Raw genomic sequence first — 23557 nt, 5'->3', positions numbered from 1 at the left:
TTAGTCTCAGCCGCTGTTTTCTTCATATTGAAACAAAACAGTAACAACTCCCGAAAATGACGAGAATTAAGCTCGTAAACTGACTTTTTAATCAGGAGTAACGTTATGATGCAGACACAAATCGACTAATGTTTGAATGAGGTTATGGTGACCGAGGTCCAAGCTAACTGCCTGACGTCTGCGATCTGTTTCTTCCGACCGCTACTTACCGTTATCACCACTTATCGGCAAACGGCGGAAGCAAAGCTGTACACCTTTTATGTGCCTCTTTCTACATCATTCTTTTTTCTTATATTTACTTTACCAATTTTCGTTGTGTGGTTTAAGTTTTCCTAGTAGGTTCCCCTTTCATAAATTATCCGCGGCATTGTTAAGTGTGAGAACCACCTCTCATTCGCAGTGACATAAGAACTTTATGGGGCATATCTTCCATGAAATCCTGACATATAACAACTGACTTATGTGTATACCGAAGTACGTCCGTACGAATGTACGTTCCACATCTCCTCCTAAACCACTGAACCGATTTCAACCACACTTGGTACACATGCCACTTGCTGTCTGAAAAGAATCGATGTGGGGGTAAGAACCACCTACCTATCAGACAGGTGAAAGAAGTGTAGCCCAGAGCCCGCGGATGCCCATACTTTCATCATCCATTATTTGAGACTGACAGCATTAGAAACTTGCAACAAACTTTTCACATATTTTTAAATCTTCATGAAACTTTTTCTCGCTGATGACCCCCACAAAATGATGAAAGGAAAATTGTTCATCGCTTCTACATTTTCGCTGTTCATGCAGTAAAACTTCCGCATGAAGCATGTAGTTTTAATTTATCACTTCTTTACTATTAACTGTATTCGCGACACATATTGCGCACAGCATTCACATATACCACTGAATGTACTAGAAAAAATATACCACTGCACGACACATGTTCAGGAGATATGGCGTCATGAACACTAAAGGCGTCAAAAACAGCCGCATCATGCATGACGTTTTAATTTGTTCTGTCTTTCCTACTAACTCTGTTCTCAGCATATTTCGTGTACAGCACATAGCTCAGGAAACGTGACGTCATAAATACTGACCTGCGTGAAATTGAAACTGCAGGACGAAAGTCGCTAGAGATTAGGGTGACCAGATGAAGTTGTTTAGAAAGGAGGACAAACAGCTTCATAAAGGAGGACAAAATAAGAAAAAAGAGGACACATCAAACGGGTCAACTGCAGATGTGGATACCACATTGTTTACACCATAAATCAGTCAAATCTGAAGGCCGTAAATTCAACTAAATGCCTAGGAATTACGATTACGAACAACTTAAATTGGAAGGAACACACAGAAAATGTTGTGGGGAAGGCTAACCAAAGATTGCGTTTTATTGGCAGGACACTTAGAAAATGTAACAGACCTATTAAGGAGACTACCTTGTCCGTCTTCTTTTAGAATACTGCTGCGCGGTGTGGGATCCTTACCAGGTAGTACTGACGGAGTACATCGAAAAAGTTCAAGGAAGGACAGCACGTTTTGTATTATTGCAAAATAGGGGAGAGAGTGTCACTGAAATGATACAGGATTTAGGCTGGACATTGTTAAAACAAAGGCGTTTTTCGTTGCGGAGGAATCTTCTCACGAAATTCCAATCACCAACTTTCTCCTCCGAATGGGAAAATATGTTGTTGACGCTGACTTACATTGCGAGAAACGATCACCATGATAAAATAAGGGAAAATTAGAGCTCGCACGCAAAAATATAGATGTTCGTTCTTTCCGCGCGTTATACGAGATTGGAATAATAGAGAATTGTGAAGGTGGTTCAATGAACCCTCTGCCAGGCACTTAAATGTGATTTGCCGAGTATCCATGTAGATGTAGATGCTGTACGGGCGTACTCCGCCCTGTTATAAAAGGATATTTTAGGCATGTTGTGGAAAAAGACACATATCTAAGTACATCATTCCTGTGACCACCCTTTTGAGATTTTCTAGTTCTTTTTACTCGTCGCTTAGAAGGATTTTCCATGGACCATCGAAGGTCCCTTTGCTTTTACCAATGTTGTAATTAAGACTGTATTAATAACAAAATTGGGAGAAGTTAAAATGGTGGTTTTAATGCTTCAAATGTTCTACAAAGTTTCTCCCCACTTGAGCACAACGCGCTGAACGTTCATATAACCACGTGAAACTGTCGGAAAAGTACTTGTTTGGGATGTTGTTCAGCTCGTGCATCGACATTCGCATCTTCTTCGGTCTTGCCGGACGATGTGAGCGTTAGCCGCGACATTTATTATTTTTTTCGCAAAAGAATTCTGCGCGCCTTTCATATCAAACAAGTCTCTTCAGGCATCGAGCACGGGGTCCCGGGTTCGATTCCCGGCGGGATCAGCGATTTTCACCTGCCTCGAGATGACTGGGTGTATGTGCTGTCCTCAGCATTTCATCATCATCACGAAAGAGGCGAGATTGTGCTGAGCAAAGGTTCGGAATTTGTACGGTCGCTGACAACCGCGCAGTTGAGCGCTCCACAAACCAAACATCATCATCATCATCATCATCATCATGATCATCATCATCATCTTCAGGCATCCATCCGTCGTTGCTTTTGTTCGGAAGTCAAGATATGAGGGAGAAACCTTCCACACACTTCCTTCTTCTTCAAAACGTTCTAAAGAATTTTTGCAACATTACAATTTGACACAACGCGTTGGCACACTACGGCCGCAAGTGCAGTACTTAACACTGCCTAGCAGAATGCACGCCTGTTGTTCACGGTAGTTGTTACTTCAAGCTGCCATCGTAATTACTGCGTTGACGTCGCTTATAAGCCAGTAATACAACCCTTCTCGAAACTTTTGAACGGCGGTGTAGTCTTGTGAAATAGGATTAATGGTTGAGGAACACCCTGTTATTGAACGTAAGTAGCAAATAACACACAAGTTGGCTTCTTTGTTTTTCGGCCTCTGTTGTAAACCGCGGGAAACATTGAACTGATGTTCGTTCCGCTACCACTTCTACGCGGCACCTCATCAGCAGGGTCCCGTCCTGTAGCTATAACGTTAAGAAGTCGCTTTTCTGCTTTAACTTTATTTTTAATCTCACCACAACAAAGGGAAGTGCAGTGCAGAACTGAGAGGATAATGCCGTCAACACAATGGCGGTGGCAGCGCTGCCCGGTGTAAAGCAACGCCCGCTTGTATTCCCGCCGCGCGCTGGGAATACAGCCCGTTAACGTGCGTACACGCCGTGTATACGCGCCTCCGTGCGTGCGACACGCATGCCTGAGCGGCTGCTTTGCATACGTGACGGCTGGGTTCCGCGGGTCACGGAGAAAGCGCCTCTGAGAGGACGCACGGCGGACGAGGCAGCTGCTCCACTGGTGGATGGCGTACAACAGGGCACTACTGGGACGGGGGAAGGCCAGTAGCACACATTCTTTTGTACGAGGGTAATCCCAAAAGTAAGGTCTACTACTTTTTTCATAAGCACATAGAACTTTTTATTTCTGCAATGATTTACATCAGTTAACAGCTTGAACATTTAGCTATTTTTCGACATAGTCACCATTTCTGTCGATGCATTTTTGTACACGCTGTGGCAGTTTTTGTATGCCCATGTCATACCATCTGGCCGCCATACTGTTCAGAAAGTTATGAACCTCTTCTTGGACCTTGTCATCGGAGATGAGTCGCTTTCCGGCCAAATGTTCTTTTAACCAGTCCAGAAAGTTGTCCTGTTCGGCTGCAAGGCGGTGAAAAATGCGCGGGAAGCATCAACTCGTTGCCGCATGTGGTCCTCAGTCAGCATGCGTGGCACCCATCTTGCGCACTCCTTCCGGTAGTTCAATGTTTCCGTTAAAATTCTGTGAGCGGTGCTTCGGGATACCTCAGGAACCAACGTGCAGAGATCATCCACGGTGATCCGCCGATCTTCACACATGCTTTGCTCAACCTTCAACACTGTCTCCTCAGAAATTGTCGGTCTCCCGCTCCTTTGTTCGTCGTGAATTTCGGTCCGACCAGCTGCAAACTCTCTACACCACTTACGAACATTTTTGACATCCATGGACGACTCATCATACACTTCCGTCAACTGGCGACAGATTTCAATCGGCGCAGTGCCCTTTGCGTTCAAAAACCGAATAACAGCGCGCAATTCGCACTTGGCAGTAACATCCAACGGGAGCTCCATTCTCAACGGCTGCCAAGCCATGATTGAGCGCGGCGTGCGCATGTTTACACATAGCGCGTGAAGCACTCTTCATAACAGTGTGACCAACTGCCAAACATAGTTCTGTACTTATAAAAAAAAATAGGAGACCTTACTTTTGGGATTACCCTCGTATGATGTACTACTGCGCCAGAGGCAGTGTACGGGCAATTCGCAGAATCCATAGCGCGGTGCGCTGACGACGGCTGCTCTGGGCTCCGGACACACTGAGTATTGAAACCTCCGGGTAGATTAAAACTCTGTGCCGGACCGCGACACGAGGTAGGCAGGAGAATTTCTCTGTCTGTGGAGTAAGAGAGGAGATTCTGGCGGAAGTAAAGCTTTAGTGTGGGTCGTGTGTAATTCTTACATTTCTATGCAAGAAAACGATTACTATTTGTAACTGGCTGATAGAAAAGCACTCTCATCAGGAGAACTATCGGAGCACATGCTCTGACGATTCTCTCTCGTATATCGTGCAAATAGTAAATATTCGCCGAACACGGCGTATCCATGTAACGTGCCACTGACATGCAAACACCATTCGACGGTTTCGCAATACAACACTAATAGGAACGGTAAGACTAGTATCGTCGAATCAAGCGAATTTGAATGATGTATTCCTTCGAAGAACAACTGGATATGCTTCTCATTTACGGAGAATGCCAACGAAATTCGGTGAGAGCTAGAGACTTATACGCTGACAGATATCCTCAACGTACTCCATACACGTCGTACATTTAAATATGTGTACGATAAACTGAGAACAACTGGATCTTTAACGCATCGTAAACATATCCTGCAAAGGAAAGTTACTAACGAGGGAACGGAAATTGGTACTCTTCCCATTGTGGTTCAAGATCCTTGTGTTAGTTCGCGTCAAATCGCAAGGGAATCTGGCACGAGCCAGAGTAGTGTTGTTCGTGTTCTGCATCGCCATATCAGTCTCCACCAAGAATTAACTGGTACGGATTGTATGCGTCGCATTGAATTCTGCCGATGGGCTCAATTTCAGATTCAGAGGGATAACACATTTATTAATTTGATTTTACTTACTGACGATGCTACATTCACGAACCACGGAAATGTTAATTTGCATAACATGCATTATTGAGCAACGGAAAATCCATATTGGCTGCGGCAAGTTGCACACCAAAAACCGTGGTCGGTGAATGTGTGGTGTGGGATTCTGGAGGACAGAATTACAGGCCCCTACTTCATCGAAGGAAATCTTAATGGTAAGAGGTACACCACATTCCTGCAAGAAACATTAGGTCTGTTATTGAAATAAATACCTTTAGTAACAAGGACCAGAATGTGGTATCAGCACGATGAGTGTCCGGCATATTTTTCGCTGATGCCAAGAAATGAGTTGCAGAGACAATTCCCAGATCGTGGGATTGGACGCAGAGGAGATGCGTCGTGGCCGGCTCGCTCGCCAGACTTGACGCCTGTGGGTTTTTTCTTGTGGGGAGTCGTAAAAGACATTGTTTACAAATACGTTCCAACTACACCTGAAGATATGCGAGAGAGAATTGTCAGGGAATGTGCTACGATAAGTGCCGATGCGATAAGGAATACCACTTAATCCATAAGAAGAATATTGCACCACTGCGTCGATACCAACGGTCATCATTTCGAACACCTTCTGTAAATGGACGTTCACGCCACCTTTGTGACCTTCGTTGACCTTCAAAGACCTTACTGTTTCACGTAATTGAATTCGTCTCGATAGCCGCTATCGGAAGATAAGTACCAAACTATAACAACCCATTTTAAAAAACAAAGTTGACCTTCACATCTCTGAAGCGACCCCACCTAGAAACAAAAAACCAACGTCATATTATGGTCCCACTGTCCCATGCAACTTTTGTCCCACAAACTTTTCAGCGACTATCATACTTGCAGGCTGGGTACCCGTGGTCTAGGGGTAGCGTCTTTGATTCATAATCAAAACGTCTCCGGTCACGGGTTCGATCCCCGCCACTGCCTAACTTTTGATAAATAATCAGCATTGGCGGCCGAAGACTTTCGGCATAAGAAGTCAGCCTCATTCTGCCAACGGCCTTGTCAAAGAGGGCGGAGGAGCGGATAGAGGTTCAGGGCACTCTCTTGTCCTAGGGGTGGGAAATTGCCCCTAAAGGCGGAAGAATCAGCAATGATCAACGACATGAGGATGCAGAAGGCAATGGAAACCACTGCATTAAAGACACGTAACGTGCATCCACAGGACATTTGGCCTGTAATTGAAGAAGTGTCATGATGATCTCTCCATTGGCAAAAGATTCCGGAATAGTCCCCCATTCGGATCTCCGGGAGGGGACTGCCAAGGGGGAGGTTACCATGAGAAAAAGATTTGAATAATCAACGAAAGGATAACGTTCTACGAGTCGGGGCGTGGAATGTCAGAAGCTTGAACGTGGTAGGGAAACTAGAAAATCTGAAAAGGGAAATGCAAAGGCTCAATCTAGATATAGTAGGGTTCAGTGACGTGAAGTGGAAGGAAGACAAGGATTTCTGGTCAGATGAGTGTCGGGTAATATCAACAGCAGCAGAAAATGGTACAACAGGTGTAGGATTCGTTATGAATAGTAAGGTAGGGCAGAGGGTGTGTTACTGTGAACAGTTCAGTGACCGGGTTGTTCTAATCAGAATCGACAGCAGACCAACACCGACAACGATAGTTCAGGTATACATGCCGACGTCGCAAGCTGAAGATGAACAGATAGAGAAAGTGTCTGGGGATATTGAAAGCAGTATGTAAAGGGGGACGAAAATCTAATAGTCATGGGCGACTGGAATGCAGTTGTAGGGGAAGGAGTAGAAGAAAAGGTTACAGGACAATATGGGCTTGGGACAAGGAATGAAACAGGAGAAAGACTAATTGAGTTGTGTAATAAGTTTCAGCTAGTAATAGCGAATACCCTGTTCAAGAATCAGAAGAGGAGGAGGTATACTTGGAAAAGGCCGGGAGATACGGGAAGATTTCAATTAGATTACATATTGGTCAGACAGAGATTCCGAAATCAGATACTGGATTGCCTGCCAACTTTTCTGTGTTTCAGCTGGGAGAACTGCAAGACTGCCGACGTATCGTTTGCTGGCCGCTGCCGAACATCACTGATGTTCCAATTTGTAGCAGCCACTCCTGCCTCCTTGAGATCTGTTAAGCCGATCTGTAAACGCAGTTTCCGGGCATCACTTCTGTGCATGACGCGTAATATTAAAGATCGTCACGCAGCCAACAAACGATGTGCACGGCCAATCCACGGTATCACAGCAGGTTAGACAAAATCTTGAATTATTAATTTTCTCTCTCTTAGTGGTAAATTTATCTGTGCCGTGTGAAAATCTAAACTTATCATTTTTTTACTTGGTTGCTTCTTTTAATTAACGGCACTCCAGCTAATTTCCTCTTCTCAAAATTTATTTTTCTATTAGCACTAAAGAGTGCCACAAAAAATAGAGAAAACTTTCTTTTTTCAAAATAATAAGTACAAAGTAAAAATTTACAAGTGACGACGCCTCCGTGTTGGCTAAATTGTGTGCCAAATGTCTAGAGAATGTAGATGAACTGGGTACTGCGTGAGCTTTTCTGCAGTTAATTCATCCAACGTATGGCCTACATCATCACACGAATATTTAGTGTCTCGCAAAAGAATCAGCTACTGGGACATAGAATGTGACTGAAAAAAAAAAGGACATGATGACGAAACAGAACATCGTACGAGATCAATGAGCGTATTCAGGTGTTCGCTCGGCTTCTGGGCTGCGCCGCCAAGCCATCCCGGTGAAGCTCAGCGCCAAGCCCTGCTGACACACTTTTCAACAGCCGTTCCCACTGCGTCCATGATCTCACCGAAAACACACACACACACACACACACAATCGCCTGGCGGTTCGTCCAGTCCTGAGAAGGCTTTTCCTCTGAATGTGTGCCAAGCGCCGAGCTGAATGCAATAGCCCCGCCAAGAGCCAGCAAGTAAATAACGTCTGCTGTTGCGTAAATGGCGGCTCCGTGACTCACGCTCAGCAAAGGCGCCAGAGGAAGAGAGAGAGAGAGAGAACGCAACCCTTTTATTACTCATTCAATATACTACTATCTTAATGAGCACGGTGCCTCTCCACTAAGCCAAGTCAGAATGGCAGCAAATGGGACATACTGCCTATTGGATGTCATCTTGCCATCTTCGGCCACAGCTGGTTTCATGATTTTTCAAATGGTTCAAATGGTTCTGAGCACTATGGGACTTAACATCTGTGGTCATAAGTCCCCTAGAACTTAGAACTACTTAAACCTACCTAACCTAAGGACATCACACACATCCATGACCGAGGCAGGATTCGAACCTGCGACCGTAGCAGTCGCGCGGTTCCGGACTGCGCGCCTAGAACCGCTAGACCACCGCGGCCGGCATGATTTTTCTAACGTTTCTCCAGCAGGAGTGGCTTGCATTGTCATATATTCACACTGCATTGATGTGGCGGGTCGAGCCCGCGGCGTGGGATTAAAAGCAAATTCAGAGTGATGCGGGAAATCTATTCCAGTTACGGACTACAACATTTTACATAAGGTAACTAATTTCGGCCGACCGTTGTGGCAGAGTGGTTCTAGGTGCTTCAATCCAGAACCGCGCTGCTGCTACGGTCGCAGGTTCGAATCCTGCCTCGGGCATGGATGTGTGTGATGTCCTCAGGTTATTTAGGTTTATTTAGTTCTAAGTCTAGGGGACTGATGACCTCAGATGTTAAGTCCCATAGTGCTTAGAGCCATTTGAACCATTTAGACTAATTTCGGTGTATGATGACTGTCTTCAATCGCATCGAGCCAACATATTTCAATGTGGCGCAGTCAGAATGTAATACGCATTTAGGCCTATGTACATATAGGGATTGAGCAAAAATATGAGATTAAATGATCATGTGGCATTGTTGCATACTGGGCGACCTGCAGGTCAGTGATGATGATGATGATGATGATGATGAAATGATGAGGAGGACAACACAACGCCCTTTCCACAGTCGGGAATCGAACCCGGGCCCGCTGCATGGTAGGCAAGCTCGTAAGCACTCAGCTAAGCAGGCGGACAAAAAAATATGGAAACATCGCTGTAAACTCGTGCTTGAAAATACATGCAGATGGTAGCCAACCCTGCACGTTGCGCTGTTGCATCTGACCACGAACGGCACGCGTACAGTGTCCTCAATACGTTGCTAGTGTCAGTCGCGGTCAGAATAATGTTCTGTGTAGTTGTGCGTGCAGTCGGAGCTAAGTAAATTCGAACATGGACAAATTGTTGGTGTTCGCATTGTCGGAGGTACCGTAAGCAAGGTAGGCGAATTGTTTGGTGTTGCAAGAGGCACCGTATCGGGAAACCGGGAAAACATCATGCACAAAAACACAACGCAGGCTAAAGTGTGTGTTCAGTGATCGCGACGGTCGGTCATTGAAGAGGAATGTGACGAAAAATAAGAGGACAACAACTGCAAAAGTCACTGCAGAACTGAGTGTCGCACTCACGAACCCTGCAGCAACAAAACAACACGAAGGGGGTTCCGTAAGAAGGGAACTGCAGGGCGAGATGGAATTCCAAACCACACATTGGTTATGCAGATGCTCGTAACAGGGAAACGTGGTGCCGAAACTGTAAACCCTGGACTACGGAGCAATGGAAGGAATCAGTCTGGTCGCACGAGTCTGGTTTCACACTGTCTCTGGTGCCAGTATGAAACATAGCGGGGGTTCGGTTGTGATTTGGGCAGCCATGGTTACTCTGCAACGTCGCATTACTACCAACGATTATGTGAACATTGTGGCTCATCGGGTCCATCCTATGGTAGAAAACTCACATCAACGGGGAGAGGTTAGACAAAAGAACAGCATCTTTTTCCTATGAACAACAGCAGCATTTGGACATGTCGTCCAAGTTGTTACAGTGACATATAAAGACGAATATTAACCTCTATACGCAATGAAATGTGGGTCAAAGACCTGCCGGGTCTCTCCAGGACAATCCAGTCAAAGTTTCAGTGGCAGGTCAGAGGTTGCACCTGCCGCATGGTCAACAGTGGTAGGAAAGCAGTGCGATGGCCAGTCCGTGCCGTGCGACAGTGATCAGTGGCAGCTCGTGAGTACAGGTTCTGAGTGTTCAAAAATTCTTAGATTGAGATAAATTTCAGAGTGTGAAATTAATAGCATCTGCTGTATAACAGCTATGCTTATCAACAAGCTCATACAAATACATTCACTGCTAATGATAATAATAATGACAGTAATAATAATAATAATAATAATAATAATAATAATAATAATAATAATAATAAACCCCGTGGAGGCCCGGGAAAAGAATAGGCCTCCGGTATGTTCTGCCAGTCGTAAAAGGCGACGAAAAGAACAAACCACTAATATGGCTAACCCCCCTTTTAGTGTGATTACTTGGTTCAGGACAGAACTAAAGAAGCCTCGGACAAGCGCCGTCATGGTCGGGGACGACGCTTGAACCCTATGCCCGCCCACAATGGTAACGACACTGCTAGACAACTGGAAAATGATTTAAATCCAAATAGAGGTGTTTTGCATGATATGCTTCCTGCAACCACCCTAGAAGGAAAACAAAGACAGAGGATGAGATGGTCAGATGAAGTTAATCGACACCTCATGTTCTGTTATTACCAAGCAACAAACCTAGGAACCAACACAACTGGATACAGATCACAAGTATACACAACATTTATTACCAGATACCCAGAATTAAAATTTTTAACAAAACAACGACTAGCTGATCAGATCCGTGTGATAATCAAAAATAACAGGATACCCCAGTCAGAATTAGAAAACATCAAACAACAAGTACAACAAATACTGGAACAAAATAATGTGCAATCAGAAGAAGAAGAAAATACAGTAATAGACTCAAACGTCCCAGAGCAAATAAACAAAGAACAACACGCATCAATTACACAATCAGAGGAAAACGAAATCTTAAGACAGCCACCAGAACAAGCACAAATAGAACACGAAGTGACACACATGTTAGATATATAAGAAAAATTTCAGCTGACATATATAGAATACAAAGACACAAATACAGACATTAGATCATTCTTGCATAGACCGCCCAATAACCCACAAGTCGAAACAACAATAAAAACTATCAACACAATCATACACAACAAAATAAATGAAAATACAACTATGGAAGAGTTACAACTACTGCTTTATATAGGAGCACTCACTACACTAAAGATACGCACTAGGCAGAGATCAGAACCAACCAACACACAGTAGAAACCCACAAAACCAGCATGGCAATACAGGCTACAGATCAGAATAGAAAAACTGAGAAAAGACATCGGACAGCTAACACAATTTATAAGAAATGAACTGTCAGAAAAAAAACGAAAAAGGTCAGGTAAAATCTCAGAACAAGAAGCGATAGAGCAATTAGATGAAAAGAAGCAGAAATTACAAGCATTGGCCAAACGACTTAGAAGATACGAAAAAAGTGAAAACAGAAGGAAACGAAACCAAACATTCAACACAAACCAAAAGAAATTTTACCAGACAATAGACAACACACATTAAAATAGACGATCCACCAAACATAACAGACATGGAACACTTCTAGAACAACATATGGTCAAACCCAGTACAACATAACAGGCATGCACGGTGGATACAAGCAGAAACAGACACATACAAGATGATACCACAAATGCCTGAAGTGATAATTTTGCAACATGAAGTCACCCAAGCAATTAATTCTACTCACAGTTGGAAAGCCACTGGAAAAGATAAAACAGCAAATTTCTCGCTAAAGAAGTTCACCTCAACACATTCACATCTAACTACATTATTTAATAGTTACATTGCAGATCCATACACATTCCCTGATACACTTACACATGGAATAACTTATCTGAAACCTAAAGATCAAGCAGACACAGGAAACCCAGCTAAATATCGCCGCATAACATGCCTACCAGCAATATACAAAATATTAACTTCAGTCATTACACAGAAATTAATGACACATACAACACAGAACAAAATTATAAATGAAGAACAAAAAGGCTGTTGCAAAGGGGCACGAGGATGTAAAGAGCAACTGATAATAGATGCAGAGGTGACATATCAAGCTAAAACTAAACAAAGGTCGCTACACTACGCATACATTGACTACCAAAAAGCTTTTGATAGTGTACCCCACTCATGGTTACTACAAATATTGGAAATATACAAAGTAGATCCTAAATTGATACAGTTCCTAAACATAGTAATGAAAAATTGGAAAACCACACTTAATATCCAAACAAATTCAAATAATATCACATCACAGCCAATACAGATTAAGTGTGGAATATACCAAGGAGACTCATTAAGTCCTTTCTGGTTCTGCCTTGCTCTGAACCCACTATCCAACATGCTAAATAATACGAATTATGGATACAATATTACTGGAACATACCCACACAAAATCACACTTTGCTATACATGGATGATCTAAAACTACTGGCAGCAACAAATCAACAACTCAACCAATTACTAAAGATAACAGAAGTATTCAGCAATGATATAAATATGGCTTTTGGAACAGACAAATGTAAGAAAAATAGCATAGTCAAGGGAAAACACACTAAACAAGAAGATTACATATTGGATAACCACAGCGACTGCATAGAAGCGATGGAAAAAACAGATGCCTATAACTATCTAGGATACAGACAAAAAAAGGAATAGATAATACAAATATTAAAGAAGAACTAAAAGAAAAATATAGACAAAGACTAACTAAAATACTGAAAACAGAATTGACAGCAAGAAACAAGACAAAAGCTATAAATACTTATGCTATACCAATATTGACCTACTCATTTGGAGTAGTGAAATGGTGTAACACAGACCTAGAAGCACTCAATACACTTACACGATCACAATGCCACAAGTATAGAATACATCACATACATTCAGCAACAGAAAGATTCACATTAAGCAGAAAGGAAGGAGGAAGGGGATTTATCGACATAAAAAACCTACATTATGGACAGGTAGACAATTTAAGAAAATTCTTTCTAGAACGAGCAGAAACTAGCAAAATACACAAAGCAATCACTGGTATAAATACATCGGCTACACCACTACAATTTCATAACCACCTCTACAACCCTTTAGATCACGTAACATCAACAGATACGAAGAAAGTAAATTGGAAAAAGGGGAACACTACATGGCAAGCACCCGTATCATCTAACACAGCCACACATCGATCAAGACGCATCCAACACATGGCTAAGAATAGGGAATATATACAGTGAGACGGAAGGATTCATGATTGCAATACAGGATCAAACAATAAACACCAGATATTACAGCAAGCATATTATTAAAGATCCCAATACCGCAACAGATAAATGCAGACTTTGCAAACAACAAATAGAAACAGTAGATTACATCACAAGCGGATGTACAATACTAGCAAGTATAGAATACCCCAGAAGACATGACAACGTAGCAAAAATAATACATCAACAACTTGCCATACAACATGAACTAATAAAACAATACGTTCCCACATACAAGTATGCACCACAAAATGTACTGGAGAATGATGAATACAAATTATACTGGAACAGAACCATTATAACAGATAAAACAACACCACATAACAAACCTGACATCATACTCACCAATAAAAAGAAGAAATTAACACAACTAATCGTAATATCCATACCCAATACAACAAATATACAGAAGAAAACAGGAGAAAAAATTGAAAAATACATCCAACTAGCTGAGGAAATCAAGGGCATGTGGCATCAGGATAAAGTTGGCATTGTACCAATTATACTATCAACTACAGGAGTCATACCACACAATATCCACCAGTACATCAACACAATACAGCCACATCCAAACTTATATATACAACTACAGAAATCTGTAATTATTGATACTTGTTCAATTACCCGAAAGTTCCTAAATGCAATGAAATATATACCGTACAGTTAAAAGGAAGTCACTCTTGATCAAGATCCGCGTCACTTTCCATTTTTAACTAGACACAACGTCTGAGAAAGAAAAGAAATAATAATAATATACACAACTCAACTGAAAAAAATTGCTTTTGTCGAATTTTGTTGTTAAGTACAGTTAAGGGCAAGAACGAAATATTTTCTAATCTTTCGCTACTCTCCGTTTCGTATTTTTTTGAAAGTGGATGTTTTTGTGCCTTTTATTTTTTCGGACAAATGTACAATATCCCTAACACTTTTATTAGTCCATTAATTAACTTCAGGGCTGAAAATCGGATATCCTTACGTTTCACCCACAGAGCAACTTACACTAACTGTAAACTTCTTTGTTAGATGTTCGCGCTTATTTCATTTCGTCACTTTCTCAATCAATGGTTTTGGTATGGGAGGCCTTAGTTCTGTTGCAGCTGACTATTCCTGGTAATTTACGTTCCTGTTAGCATTTAAAATAGATTGACCGGAGTTCATGTCGACAGTGCACACGAAAGCCGATTCCTGCACAGTAAACAACCAACTCCAAAGACAAACTGCCGGCCGGAGTGGCCAAGCGGTTCTAGGCGCCACAGTGTGGAACCGCGCCATCGCTACGCTCGCAGGTTCGAATCCTGCCTCGGACATGTATGTGTGTGATGTCCTTAGGTTAATTAGGTTTAGGTAGTTCTAAGTTCTAGGGGACTGATGACCACAGCAGTTAAGTCCCATAGTGCTCAGAGCGATTTTGAACCAAAGACAAACTGCCGTTTGCGCAAATTATTAAATGTAAGTACGAGGTGCATTCAAGTTCTAAGGCCTCCGATTTTTTTTTCTCCGGACTGGAAAGAGATAGAAACATGCGCATTGTTTTAAAATGAGGCCGCGTTCATTGTCAATACGTCCCAGAGATGGCAGCATCTTACGGCAGATGGAATTTTACCGCCAGCGGAGAGAATGAGAACTGTTTTAAATACTTAAAATGGCGACGTTTTCCTTACTTGAACAGCGTGCAATCATTCGTTTTCTGAATTTGCGTGGTGTGACACCAATTGAAATTCATCGACAGTTGAAGGAGACATGTGGTGATGGAGTTATGGACGTGTCGAAAGTACGTTCGTGGGTGCGACAGTTTAATGAAGGCAGAACATCGTGTGACAACAAACTGAAACAACCTCGGGCTCGCACAAGCCGGTCTGACGACACGATCGAGAAAGTGCAGAGAATTGTTTTGGGGGATCGCCGAATGACTGTTGAACAGATCGCCTCCAGAGTTGGCATTTCTGTGGGTTCTGTGCACACAATCCTGCATGACGACCTGAAAATGCGAAAAGTGTCATCCAGGTGGGTGCCACGAATGCTGACGGACGACCAAATGGCTGCCCGTGTGGCATGTTGCCAAGCAATGTTGACGCGCAACGACAGCATGAATGGGACTTTTTTTTTCGTCGGTTGTGTCAATGGATTAGACGTGGATGCCATTTTTCAATCCAGAAACAAAGCGCCAGTCAGCTCAATGGAAGCACACAGATTCACCGCCACCAAAAAAATTTCGGGTAACCGCCAGTGCTGAAAAAATGATGGTGTCCATGTTCTGGGACAGCGAGGGTGTAATCCTTACCCATTGCGTTCCAAAGGTCACTACGGTAACAGGTGCATCCTACGAAAATGTTTTGAAGAACAAATTCCTTCCTGCACTGCAACAAAAACGTCCGGGAAGGGCTGCGCGTGTGCTGTTTCACCAAGACAATGCACCCGCACATCGAGCTAACATTACGCAACAGTTTCTTCGTGATAACAACTTTGAAGTGATTCCTCATGCTCCCTACTCACCTGACCTAGCTCCTAGTGACTTTTGCCTTTTTCCAACAATGAAAGACACTCTCCGTGGCCGCACATTCACCAGCCGTGCTGCTATTGCCTCAGCGATTTTCCAGTGGTCAAAACAGACTCCTAAGGAAGCCTTCGCCGCTGACATGGAATCATGGCGTCAGCGTTGTGAAAAATGTGTACGTTTGCAGGGCGATTACGTCGAGAAGTAACGCCAGTTTCATCGATTTCGGGTGAGTAGTTAATTGGAAAAAAAATCGGAGGCCTTAGAAGTTGAATGCACCTCGTAGTACTGTCTACCAACCAGGTCACTTGACTAGAATACAAATGAGGCACTAAGAGCCATGAGGGCCAAAAGCACGCCGTCTTCGATCCCCATATTTAAGTGAATATCAGAAAAACCAGTGAGACAGCTTTTCGTGAATGTTCAGACATACGTACAGCGTGGCCTATAGTAGAGATAAACTATAATTCATTCAGAAACACATAAAAATAGGTTTTCTCATCAGTATAACTATAACATATAATGAACTCCAATCTAATTTTACTATATGCTGCAGTGGGTGAGTTGGCATATTTGAGGAGTGTGCTAAGGTGTGGTGGGTTTTGTACCAAGCGAACGGGGATAAAAGTCTGCTGCAGTGTGCTGCCACCTGGTGGCACTGACGTAAACTTGTAGTTGAGTGGCAAAGGCTATCCGCGCACGCTGTGAATCGTGCACGTTGTTTATCAAATCCTTACTATTTGACCAATAAGGCAATGACGCCACGACAGTTGCGCATGCGCAAAAGCTCCTTAATACGTGCCCAACAGAAGATGTGCTCGCGATCCTAATGCCAAGTTTCACTAAATCTGGAGGAGTAGCATCAGTGTTACGTCTAACAGCATTCAAGGAAAAAAATCCAGTAAATCCGCAAGGTGTCATAAGTTAGAGTGTTGACATGTTTTGGAAATTTGTGGTACGGTCCTATGGGACCAAACTGCTGAGCCCATCGGTCCTTAAGCTTACACGCTACTTAATCTAACTTAAGGGGCTCCGGAACGCCCTATACTTGCAATGTTAAAATAACGCTTATAAATTACATCTTTCCTCACAAAGTATTTGAGGTAGGAAGCTGAACTTTTTACAGATTATTTATTGGAATATGGGCTACAACTTAACACAGGGATTTTACAAAATTTTAGTTCAGTTATTAAAGATGATTTTTTTTTCAATTGTAATGAAAATTCACAACATTTTTTTTGCAATTTTTTATTTATGTATTCAAAAATATACAGTTTTTTGGAAAAAGGCTGTGTTAAATTATGCAGAAGGTACTGTGTAACATTTACTGAAAGTTTGAAACAAATATGTTTGGAAGATCCTTAGAAAACATGTAATTAGTATGAGAAAATAAAAGTTTTGGGAATCGAGCGACAAAGATTGAATTAACTTTTTAGTGCATTCCAGGTCCATAGGATGGATTATCTTCATCCTCTGCAAACTCCTCCTCCAGCTTCCTCTTGTTCCTCCTCCTCTTTACTCTTGCTTGTATTTCTAGACTCTTTACAGCCCTGTCTGCAGCCCGAAGGCGTTCCTTCTCTAAAGCAAGCATCGCTCGTACCATGTTAGAACCTATCTTCATTCCCATATTTCTAAATACCTTGCACCTTACAATGTTGCCATCATTGAAAGTCGCAACAGCATCATACACACCAAAGTGAAGTGTTTCTATTCCAACAAATACAGTCTTGGGGATTCTCGACTATATAACACTATTTACACTTTCATTGGGGTTTTGAGTTTTTCCGTGAATACACTTTTTCAACAGTTCAGGTGCTGCTAAGTCTCTGAAAATAGGTTTAGCCACAACACATACTTTATCTCACATCACTAAAATGTACCTGATGAACACGGACGTTAATAATAACACCATTTGACAGCAGTTTAACAGCGCCACAGTGGGTCACGCCCACGTAGAACACATTTCAAAAAAAATTTAAAAATAGTTGTAGTCTTCGGAATTGAATAAATTATATATCTATTAAAAGGTAATAGTATGCAGATTCAGAAAACGCAAAAAAGTAAAAATTGAACTTTTCATGATTTTGAGCCTTTCCGGGGACAACACACACGCAACCATGCCCGAGGGAGGACTCGAACCTCCGACGGGGGGAGCGGCTGTTCACATGTTCTTGTGCTCTTACACAGTGGCCGCCACTGCCAATGAGTGAAGTGTGGGTAGGAGAAGACAGTTGCCTGTAGGTCTGCGCTAATAGACGGGTAGGGAGGTAGTTTGTAGCTGACTCAGCTGTTGCAGTGCACAAGAATAGTGCTTTGTATAAATAGCAGCCAACGTTGTCAGAACCTGCACTTCTAGACGTACCGGCTTTGTTTTCGCTCCTCTCATGACTCACCCTGGGATTCTCCTTGGCAGCAATACCAGGGCGGTTACAATGCGCAGCACAGAGATGGCACCGTCACCTCTAGCACGAAAGCATTGTGTGTTACGCCTCATGATCCCAACATTGTTCACGCGGGAAGGATAAGCCACAACGCGTCAGGGATGCGACGGCCGCTAAGAATACTTCTAGGCAGAATCTTCAGACAAGCGTAGAATTTGGGCCACGCACGATGAATGGTGGTGCAAAAGGGGCGTGATACAACTACTGTGGAGCCTCGTTTATCCGGACTAGGTGGGACCGTAGGTCACCTGGATTATCGAAAATATAGAAATTCAGAGAAAAGGCAGAGTGACATTGGTGAAATTCCATAAACGGAAACGTTGTACCTATTTGCATGTAAAGAGACAAACTGTACATTACACTCACACGCTGTGACCAGTTAGTGAATAAAAACACACTGAAGTAACCAGTAAGTTCCTGCTGAGCCGCATTCGTACATCGTGTATGTGCTGCCCGCGGCCGTTTCACCATCATTATTTCGAGCGAAGTGTACCGCCTGACAAAAAAGTGAAGCTCGAAGATAGATCGTCAGACGCCAATATAACTTCCTACACGTACACTATAACGATATGTTTACGTAATGTGTATACATAAACATACAGTTATAAATGTCCCCGTTCGTAGTCGCTAATTGTAACAATATGTTACTTTTGTGCTGTAACATATAGCTATAATCAGCGGTAGAAACATATTTGCGAACGCCGAGTGTGTGCGGGTGTTTCTTGTTGGATCGTCTGATCAGTCGGAAGTTGCATTGCAGAGGAGAGTAAATGCCTATTCAAAATATAATTATTTTGGATAGCTCAACATGAATTTCCTAAGGGACCATAGTTTATCATGCATTTACCAGAAGAATATGGCGCGGAGAAAATATTTCGCCGCATGCAACTTCCGTTCGAACTCGACGAAAGAATTCGTGACTGTGAACTCTCTATTTGGCAGAAACATATAGAAATTAAATAATTTCATGAAGAAGTGAACATAGATTCTATAGTAAATGAATAGTCCATACACCAGTTCCATTTAACTCTGAATTTATGGCAATTAATAGACGAACTTACACTGCAATGAAGGATTTAACATGGATGCCGTTTTGACTGGCACTTCTCTTAATGAAAACAATTCCTTTGACGTTTTCACATACACGTCGCACAATAAATCTACTGCTAGGCACTTTTAGTATTGCACATTTACTTTACACTAGAACAATATTAATTTTAACAATAATAATACGGCGGCAAGACATGCGCGTCCGACACAAGTTACAGGAGACAAGAGAAGAATGAGTAACTGTTCATCGAGAATATCTCGTACATAAAAAAAAAAAAATGTGTAAAAGTGTTCTTCTTCTGTCCGTTTTTCGCGCCGCGGTTTTCAAAGTCAATAACTCACTGCATCTCTGACGGCGCTTCGACAATAAACAAGTTACGTCACAGGTCGTTCACCTTTTACATTCTCGCAACATTATTTGCTAACTGTAGCTGTTGCCGAGCGACTGCTCGATTAGTGAATGATTTAAAATGATAAGGCAATCACATAATGTTACAACACACTGATCGGGGTCGCAGTTGTCTGTAACTGGTAGAACGGCCACCAGAGTGCATTAGTGTTGTTCGGTTTTTGAGACGACCTCTGCGGTATGTGCTCGAGTTCAAACCACAAATAATTCGTATTACAAGTTTTAGGAGTTGGAGGACTTAAGCGTAGCTTGGTGCACTATCCCAAAAAGTGAACCCGTGTGACACTATGGGATGAATGTGTGTGAAGCATTCATTCATCCCCTACGTCTGACAGCATCTGTATTGCGAACAAAGATTTTTTCAGGCGCTTCAGCAGTTCGTCGTATGCTCTACATCTACATCTACATGTATACTCCGCAAGCCACCCAACAGTGTGTGGCGGAGGGCACTTTGCGTGCCACTGTCATTGCCTCCCTTTCCTGTTCCATTCGCGTATGGTTCGCGGGAAGAAAGACTGTCTGAAAGCCTCCGTGCGCGCTCTAATCTCTCTAATTTTACATTCGTGATCTCCTCGGGAGGTATAAGTAGGGGGAAGCAATATATTCGATACCTCATCCAGAAACGCATCCTCTCGAAACCTGGACAGCAAGCTACACCGCGGTGCAGAGCGCCTCTCTTGCAGAGTCTGCCACTCGAGTTTGTTAAACATCTCCGTAACGCTATCACGGTTACCAAATTACCCTGTGACGAAACGCGCCGCTCTTCTTTGGATCTTCTCTATCTCCTCCGTCAACCCGATCTGGTACGGATCCCACACTGAGGAGCAATACTCAAGTATAGTTCGAACGAGTGTTTTGTAAGCCACCTCCTTTGTTGATGGAGTACATTTTCTAAGGACTCTCCCAGTGAATCTCAACCTGGTACCCGCCTTACCAACAATTAATTTTATATGATCATTCCACTTCAAATCGTTCCGCACGCATACTCCCAGATATTTTACAGAAGTAACTGCTACCGGTGTTTGTTCCGCTATCATATAATCATACAATAAAGGATCCTTCTTTCTATGTATTCGCAGTACATTACATTTGTCTATGTTAAGGGTCAGTTGCCACTCCCTGCACCAAGTGCCTATCCGCTGCAGATCTCCCTGTATTTCGCTACAATTTTCTAATGCTGCAACTTCTCTGTATACTACAGCATCATCCGCGAAAAGCCGCATGAAACTTCCGACACTATCTACTAGGTCATTTATATATATTGTGAAAAGCAATGGTCCCATAACACTCCCCTGTGGCACGCCAGAGGTTACTTTAACGCCTGTAGACGTCTCTCCATTGATAACAACATGCTGTGTTCTGTTTCCACCCGGTTTGCATTCATTATCACGCTTTAATCCCAAGAACTTAACACTGTCAACTTCTTCCACCCGTTCTCATCATATTTTAGGCATATATTGGCGGGATACCTTTTACAAGTTCTAAATAGCATGTAGTGTGGCCGAGCGGTTCTAGGCGCTTCAGTCTGGAACCGCACGACCGCTACGTCGCAGGTTCGAATCCTGCCTCGGGCATAGATGTGTGTGACGTCCTTAGGTTAGTTAGGTATAAGTAGTTCTAAGTTCTAGGAGACTGACGACCTCCGATGTTAAGTCCCATAGTCCTCAGCGCCATTTTTTAGCATGTAGTGTGTTTTTACAAAGTTTAGTGACAAAATATGGGCTAGGAACCATTCATTAACGTGCATGAAAATTTCACCAATTGATCTTTCTAAAACGGTACTTGATTTCCTTTTTACTGCACTGTTTGCATCATTTGCAAATAAACAAACTTGGCACCTCGTAATGTCACTGCTTAAAGATCACTGATTTACACAAGAAAAAGTAGAGGACTAAGATGAAACTTTGTGGAACACTACATGTGAAGCGTTCTCATTTGGATGAAGCCTGACACGTTATTACAGGACTCTATACTATTCACTCCATTTTGTTTCCCATTAGAGAGAAACAATCTGAAGCATTTTGCATCGTTTCCTGTTACACTGTAACGTTCTAAGTTTCTTAAAAGGACATTGTGATTTATACAGTGAAGCGCATTTGACCGATCACAAAATATATCAAAAAATGGTTCAAATGGCTCTGAGCACTATGGGACTTAACATCTGAGGTCATCAGTCCCCTAGAACATAGAACTACTTAAACCTAACTAACCTAAGAACACTGCACCCATCCATGCCCGAGGCAGGATTCGAACCTGCGACCGGTGCGGTCGCGCGGTTAGAGACTGTAGCGCCTAGAACCGCTTGGCCACCCCGGCCGGCCCAAAATATATCAATAACCTGTAATTTATTGTCTAATGAATTATGTACGTTCTTGCTGTGCGTAGAAATAACTTTCTCAATACCGGAACCTTTTGAGAATCCGAGAGTGCCTTTGATAATACATTTTCGTAGTAACATGGTTAAGAAGCCGATTGTATGTTACCTGTTTTAAAATTTTCGAGAAAAATGATAAAACTGAAACAAACGAATATTTGTATCTCCTTCCTTAAACAAAAGCTTAACCATAGCATATTTCAACCATTCAGGAAATGTTCCATTGCTAAATGGTTGGTGACACAGATAATTTAACATCTTACTAAACACAGAAGTATGCTCTTTAATCAATTTTCCTGATATTTTATCATAACTACACGATTTTTTTTATTTTGGAGATTCTATAGTGGGCATTACTACTACTGGGGTAGTGAGGGTCATAATGATACTAAAGAAGTTATTTGTAAGGGTGGCAGCATCTATTGAACCTAAGAATTCCATCTTCTCAGTAACAGTTTTGAAATGCTTGCTTTACGCGGCTAAGGTACCGGTTTCGACTCCTATGAGACAATCGCGTTCGCGGGATCGGTGGAAGGTACATTAAGTGTACGTGGATACGAAAAAAAATTGCAAATGAGAAAATATGTCATTGCTGGGCAGTGTGTTAAAAACCGAACGCCTGCGTGCCCAAGAAGGCGTGGAGATAACGAAGGAGCCAAAAAACGTAAGTAATAAAAAAGTAGTTTTAAACATGAGAACTGTTTATGATGTCGTTAAACCAATTTGTAAACAAAACTACATTTGTTCGAGTGACCACTGAAGTTGTCTTAAATGAAAATAAAGGCGTTTGGTTCAAATACGAAATCGACCTCCGCTTTGATTGATGTCATGGCCTTTAAAACTCTGCCTTTACAAGTTCTCATTTGAGCTGAACGTGTGTTCTAGAAACTCTCATCTCTCATTTTGTGGCTGTAAAGTCATCGAATTGATGTGGAGCTTTAGCCATCAGTCTTATGTACCATTGTTTGCAGACTCTTTCAGGTGTAGTGGCTCCACATTTAGTCACCTGAATGGAGACAACATTGCACTAAGCTAATATCTCTATTTTCTTAATTTTTACGCCTACGTACCCGATACGTCGAAAAAATAGCAATGCCAGCGGCATCACAATGATTCGTGTTGAGGTCATCAGAAAATCCCAGTCGCCCCTTCTACCCAATCTAAATGTCACTCAAATGTCGCCGGCCTGTTCTGAAGGTCAATTACTGGGTCAGAACTTTCTGTCAGGTTTCAGGT

The 23557-nt window shown here is 42.5% G+C and overlaps 1 protein-coding gene across 2 annotated transcripts in view; it reads right to left on the bottom strand.

Annotated features, from left to right (window-relative positions):
- LOC126187459 (titin) overlaps positions 1–23557 on the bottom strand; it is a 947541-nt gene that overhangs the window by 381590 nt on the left and 542394 nt on the right. The gene's annotated exons all lie outside the window — the stretch shown is intronic.

This window comes from Schistocerca cancellata, chromosome 5 (assembly GCF_023864275.1).
Source record: "Schistocerca cancellata isolate TAMUIC-IGC-003103 chromosome 5, iqSchCanc2.1, whole genome shotgun sequence".
Classification (NCBI taxonomy): Eukaryota; Metazoa; Arthropoda; class Insecta; order Orthoptera; family Acrididae; genus Schistocerca; species Schistocerca cancellata.
Note: the sequence above shows the minus strand (reverse complement) of the source record. Positions and strands in the feature narration are given on the sequence as shown.